We start from the raw sequence: 7,697 nt of genomic DNA, 5'->3' as shown, positions 1-7,697 counted from the left end.
AAACAGAATACTATATGACATGATATTGTTTTCAGTTTTGTGGGCATTAAGAAACAGAAAACTTTTAAAAGGTAAAATTATTATGAAATGAAATCGTCCGCGGAACTGTACGAAGCAATCGGCGCCTTTAGAATTCGTCCTATCTGAAAACATTCGCCCAACCAAACTGTGTTAGCTTTTGGTCTTTACGAAGAAAATCAAGTTTCACAGGCAAATCCTTTCTTTATAATACAATTTACAAAGGCAATATGGCCCCAATGAAACTAAAAGAAAGATAAATGTCAACATATCTGTATTGATAAATCTCATTATGATTACCCTTGTAATTAAATTTTCTAGTCGTAATGATGTATAATGAGGTATATTAAGGATAGATAAATGTTACATGGTAAAGGTTTTGGGTAAATTCAGAATAAACTTAAACTGAAAATTCAGTAACATAGATGTCTGTAGTGTGTAATCACATAAAACGTATTTCAGGAAACTCCAGTTTCAAACCGGCTTAGGAAATAGATCGTACTTTACACAATGAATGATAACCTTAATATCTCTTTGAATAAAGTTCTTTACTCCAGTCCCATTAAAGTTTTAACTAAAATGCTGATCAAAGATTGCTTACGTGTATTACATTGGGTAAATTCTACTTTCTCGCTAAGGCCAGTTAGCTCGCAGAATAAACACCGAACGAAGTAGGCCTAATTTTCATCTGCATTTAATAAGATTGATGACTTAATTTCATGACCTGCTAAAATTGTTCTGGTTGTATTTCTATCACGGCTGCCAAAATTCTGGATACCCTGGATTCATAATTGGTAAAATGTTTGACCAACTAACACAAAGAAATAGATGATATATTTACAGACAGTTCCTCTTTAAAGCGGTTAATGTAAATAACAAATCTGAGTATAATTATTGTATGATAATATCATATCAATATTCCTGGGCCAGTCTTATCATTTTATCATGGAAAGTGGCCAGTATGATCGAGGAAATTGCTCTACTTATATCATATTATTATGATAAATCGAGGAAAAAATCTCTCTCATTATTGTCCAAATCGCTTGAAATCTTATGGTAGGCTTGATATAACAAAGACAATCTTGATCAAAATTAAAGAAATATATCTCGAAGCACCATACATGCCAAAAAGATAATTTAGTTTCGATATGTTTAAATGAAAATTACGTTACAAAATTAAGTGTTTTTTTATTTATCAGTTTTCGTGCATTATTATCACCTAAAAATCCTTGGTTAATTTTTGGGGAGTGACTTTGAGATGAGTAGGCTGATAACAGAATATTAGAAACAATAGATAAACATGTTTTGGCCTTTCTTTGTGGTGTAGAACATTGTTCAATGAAGTTTAAGCATGTAGGTAAGAACTGTCAATTATGTTCGCTGTGTAACATTTACCTGTAAAAGCCTACATGTATTTGGCTCAATGTTATTAGCTGAGTTTTCGTAACCTTCATTAGATTGATTTGAACGTATAAGGGAACACTCACGATAGCATTGAAATCATGTAACGCAGCATACTTTGCCAACGTTAAAGAGATACAATGTGTCGAAACGTAAACGTCATAGAATTAAAGAAATGTCTAAATATATGAATATTCAAAGTGGTAAATCAAAAGCTCTACAAAATTTCATTGACAATCTTAAATACTACTTTTAGTTCCATTTTCATTTAATGTGATCTCATGCTTATCGCAGATTTCGAAAACGTTCTATTAAAGTAGTACTTTTATCACACAACTGAACATCCTGTTGTTATTCTTTAGAAGGTTATACATAATAGCACGCTATCAGAGAATCGTCTGTATGATACTCAGTATATAGAAGATAAGGATTATAGTGTTATCAGTCTGTAATTTCAGGAATACCATGAGAATCAGGAAGTGATGTGATGAAGATTAAGTAGTTCAGAATGGATATGTGGATTGTGATATTATTAATAGTTGAAACATGTATGGCGGTTATAGGTGTCGATATCAACAGTTTTACAAGGTAAGACTCAAAATGTACTCTTCTTGCTTCAAAACTACCCTGCCAATCAAGACCATCAGATAGATGCTTGGCGTGTTTGGGAGAAGTCAAAGCCTCCATCTGCTGAAACTTAAAAAAACTGCTTTGCTACGCTACCATTTCAAAAATGTTCGCTTAAGTAAAAGACTTAAATATTACCGGTACTTTAACGATATAGTCAAAATATTTTATCAGCGGGTATCATCTTGTTTCGGTTGCTCCCACAATTTTAGAAAGAAAACTTGGCGACCAGATCTTCTTTTATGTAGTGGAAGTAACGACACTGTATTAGATTGCTTGCACAGAAGCCCCATCCCGGTAAACCCCGGTTATGCATACAACTTTTACATTGATTTGTAATATAATGTTTTTTGCCTTAGGTCCGCCAAACCATCAAAGAGAAAACCATACAATAAACAGATATTTTGTTTGTTTTATACGTTCTGCACCATCATTTATGCATCTTTTTCCCATTATACCTATATAAAAATTTAGTAATTATGCATCTTACATCTTCTGTATAACGTGGCATAATGGCTCCAACAGCTTTGAATATTATTAGTTGCATAAGAACCGTAGAATATTATATACATGTACCTAAGTACTTATAACTACACGGAGTGTTCTTATTTCATGTTACTGTGACATGAATCTCATGATTACTGTTGCGAGACCCGTATTCCAGTCCAACTCATTGGTAACGGGATAAGGTTTAGTGCTCCGATGCACTAAGCAACTATTTCTTTATCAAGATTAGTTGATTGATTCATTTTCCACTTCAGAGATTATACAAAAATATTTCAGAGATTGAATCGAAAGTAAGTAGAGGCTTAATATAGCAGAATTTCGGTCAATATATATGCACTTTGTTCGTCATTAGCTGAGACAAGTGCTATCTATCAGAAGTGTACTTCACGACCATTACAATATTCAAAACTTCAACACCATCATCGCCATCAACACTAAAATGAACATTACTTCTAAATAACGTTTGCAGGGATTGTATCACATGATTTTGATATATCGAGGGTAAAATATGAAGAGACGGTTCAATAACTAGTTAGTTAAGCTACATCAAGTCAGAATAACGACGGTGATGATCGTTTTTATCACTTGATTAGAGTGTATCTTATTAGGTTGATAAATTGATCTTTAGGGATTGTACACTACTAACGTAATAGGATGGTGGTGAAAGGTACAGTAATGTAATTGATAAGTTCATTCTGAGAGATGAAAGTACAGTGAAACTCTAATAGGGCCTCAGTAATAATTTTGATGAAATTCCTTTACTTTGATTATTGGCATATAATCTAATAATGTAAATTCTACTTAACAATGCAACATAAGAATGTGAACTAGGCAATGGCTACTTTTGGGGAGTGTGAAAGAAGTGGTTGGATAGATATTTCTATTTCTAACAAATCTATGTTAACTTGGCTGTCTTTTTTTAAACTCTTCAACACTAACCTTGTCTGTAACGTATCAGTCTTTTTTAATTTGGCTGTCCTTTAACTCTTCAACACTTATCAAGACATAAAACTGTCTGTTACGTATCAGTCTATCTGTGTTAACTTGGCTGTCTTTTTTTAAACTCTTCAACACTAACCTTGTCTGTAACGTATCAGTCTTTTTTAATTTGTCTGTCCTTTAACTCTTCAACACTTATCAAGACATAAAACTGTCTGTTACGTATCAGTCTATCTGTGTTAACTTGGCTGTCTTTTTTTAAACTCTTCAACACTAACCTTGTCTGTAACGTATCAGTCTTGTTTAACTTGGCTGTCCTTTAACTCTTCAACACTTATCAAGACATAAAACTATCTGTTACGTATCAGTCTTTTTTAACTTGATGGCTGTGCTTTTTAAACTCTTCAACAGTAAGTGTCAATCATCACGAAATATTACAGTAAAAGTATTGATCTGAACTAATTCTATTCCAGTTTTACCCCTTTGATTAAACTTTCATCAACTGGTTTCAAATAATTGATTCGTTCTCATGATCTCCATTGCTTTGATGTGAATATGAACAGCTTATATGCAAATCTGATTTAAACACAGTTCTCCATATTTTGATTCGTTTCCCGTTTCCTTAAACTAATGGCAATGAGTGCAAAGTTAGACATAATGGAGCGAGTTTTGAATTAAAGATTGTATTTCATATCAATTGCAGCATTAATAGCGTCATTATGTTTTGAACTGGGCAACAGAAAACGAAGTCGTGCGATCCATCTTTGCTTTGATGGTTTAATAGTTATGTTTCCTTGCAACTGTGTATGTCATAATGTGTTGTCTATTTTGTTTGGCTATTATCATGTGTACCTTATGTTGTGTGGTTTCTCTTTTTTGACCATTTGAAATTGTTTTTAATAACACTCCAAACGTTTTAAAACCAGATTACTAAAATACTGAAAACAGTAACTCAGATCACTATATGAATGGCCATTCTATCGTATTTACTCTACAGATTGTCAATTATCTACCGATTCCGTTAAAAATCAATTCAAACCTAATTAAGATTCAACTTACACACGAACCTAGCCGTTCCTTTTTATTAGATCACAAGTAAATATATAGATCAGTTTTTACAGTATTATTTTATTGAAGTCAAGGTATAAGACCAAAATTCGTAATACCTTTAACATTGTGAAGATGCTTGTATGTTAACTCAAGTTATTATAAATATCATCAGAAAGACTGAAAATTGGCAAATGCTGGCTGTCAGAGCAATATATCAAATTGTCATATAGAATGAAAGATACATTGTTTCGAGTCTTGTTATCAGATGCAGCTGAGTAATGAAATTACGTGAACCTTTTCAATAACTTAATCATCTATTTTTAAAGTTTTGGGTCTTATATGTCATCATCTTCACAAAGTAAAGGTATTACGAACTCCATCTTATACCTTGACATCATTTAAGTACCTTTCTTGTATCACAGATATTTGAAAGTGCAGCAGTGTAATTAGATTTTAACGGTAGCGAATACAACCAATCAGAACCCTGAGTGGTTACTCAGTCATATTGTTTACTGCCTATTTGTCAACGGTTCTGATTGGCGTTATTCGCTATAAAATTTCCTTTAATTATATATTATGTGCCTAATATTGTCAAAGCAGAATACCTTGTAATACCTTGACATTGTGAAGATGATGCTGTGTCGTTATTACTCGTAAATAGTACCACTCAACTGTAATACCTCTGCACATGCAACGTATACACCAATAAACTATAAAAATGATTAATTTGAAATGGCACAAGACGCTTCATGCAGAAATATTTTTCTCGGTGTACAAATTTAACACAATACAATTTTCCAATTCAACACTGTTAATAGAAAGTTACTTTGTCTATAAACCACAATGTTTTTAAATTTTAATTACTTTCTAAAACATCAATGCTAAGATTGGTTAACAATTCCTCAAGGGATACGTCAGGGAATTATAAATTCAATATGTTTTCAGTTTCGTTTCCAGTGTGTAAGACCTGTTTCCCGTGGGATACCAATCAATTCTATTAAGGTATTTTTACGGCCTTCATGAAGTCAGGGAATCTTCTATTTAGTTTCTGTATAGGTGCTAATTGCTTTCCTAACTAGTTTTTATCTCTGTGAATACAAAATTATTTATTATAAATCAAGAAAAATTTAAAAAAAACTGTTCACATTTATTGTTAAGTGAAATTGTTGTCTCTTATCTATGGACATCTTCACAATGTCAAGCTATTGTCTTTTAAATTGACCTCAATAGTCACCTTTCTTGTATCATGAAGCGACTTGATTGGATTGTATGCTAGCTAATACAGCCAAGCAGAGGCCTCCACAGGAAGTCTGTGAACATAAAGCTCTGATTGGCTGTATTCACTAGCGTACATTCTAATCAAATCGTCGCATTCTTTGATACAAGAATATTGGCTAATGTAATCAAGGTAATAACGAAGTTCGTAAGAGCTTGACATTGTGAAGATGATCTATGGAAGGCGGCTGTGACCAATCAACTTTTAGAGGAAAGAGGCAAGAAGTCAATCCCCACAGGAAAAAGCTAGAAAGCGAGAATAATCCGATGATAATCGTTCTCGCCTTCTCGCATTTATCGTTGTCTTTTCTCACTCGCTTTCTCACCCTTTTCACAGCCTTTTCTCTATTTTTCACCTTCTCAATTGTGAATTTACAAAGGACGAATGTAACAATTTCGATGTCCAGATCTCTGTACACAATGTTAAGTTAATACAAACGACGAACATTGTGAAAATGGTCTAGACCTTCCAAAGTCATACAAATCCATGGATGATTCTAAATATCGAAACACAGATAGTATTATGATCTCATTAGTAAACTGTGGGAAACCCAGAAAACCCAGAATGTCGTCGATTTCTCTTTAAGTCGGCGAACTAAAAGTCGGATTTTAAGTGTCATGGTTGGTTTAAATGAATAAACGACAGTATTCTTTTCTAGACTGTTACTCCTAACTATCAGTATGTATAAAAATTTAATGCAGCAATGGCCTGAAATTAGTTTTGCAGTGTTGATGTCTGATGGTCTACATGTATCTCGTTCAGTGAGAGGGGTTTCTCAGATTCAGGACCTACAGAAGAACATACCAAGAGCAATTTTGTAATATACATTTATAGTAAAACAGAAGAATATCATATGTCAATATGTCGAGTAGGAACACTGCCTTAATGTCAAACAAGAGAACAATGTACGCACTTTTTAATAGTTTACATAATAGCAGATTAATAATAGAACATAAATAAACAGGTAAAATAATGATAATATTCATAAATTGTGACAGATGCTAAAAAAAATCACACACAACAGATTCTAATTGAGTAATTAAATGGTGATTAATAGTTTTATCCAAGAATCTGGAACCAGTGTTATAATTTAGAGTTAGTTTCAAATTAACTTCAATGTAAAACAGAATTTCTGATGCCACAGCCTGTGGCCCTGTGAAACGATGCAAATCAAAAGCTGACAACAAGAGTTTAAGTGCTACACAATTTGAATAGTGGTATTAATCTTGGACTAATCATGGTGATCATAGCATATCTCGATGTCAGTTCTGATAATCGTGCTAATCGTGGAAAGTTTTTGAACAATTGACGATCAATAGACTTCTAATAACGCATAGAGTTCTAATAACTCATAGAGTTAACTCATAGAGTTCAGAGAGGTTATCTATTCCCAGACAACACAATAAATTTTAGACTCGACGCAATGTAAAAGTGGATGTACACACAGGCATGCAAAATATGTTAAGAGGTCATTTTATTGTATGTTTTGTTCAATTGTTGCCCTGATTTTTTTCAGGAGAGAAATGTTAAACCATCTATTAAAATCCGATTCCTACGATCCAAGAATTCCACCAGACTATGAAAAGGGTAAGTGTATAATAATTGCAGTAAAATGTCAGCAATATGATAAAATGTCTCCCAGCACCCTTACAAGATTTAGTCATTTAGGTGATTGCTACGCCAGACTTACAATACATGCATTCCAATGACGGTTTAGAAGCTGAAAACAGCCTAGAACAATGATGGTATAGGATCATATGGTCTCTATGGTGAACCAGTGGTTCGAGTCTTTGACGTGATATAACATATAATTTTGCTATCAAATTTGATTTGAGGAATGAAATGAAATTGATTATTTTGACAGATTACATTCAAGGAA

This window comes from Lottia gigantea (genome assembly GCF_000327385.1).
Source record: "Lottia gigantea unplaced genomic scaffold LOTGIsca_3, whole genome shotgun sequence".
NCBI lineage: Eukaryota > Metazoa > Mollusca > Gastropoda > Lottiidae > Lottia > Lottia gigantea.
This window is presented reverse-complemented; position numbering follows the sequence as displayed.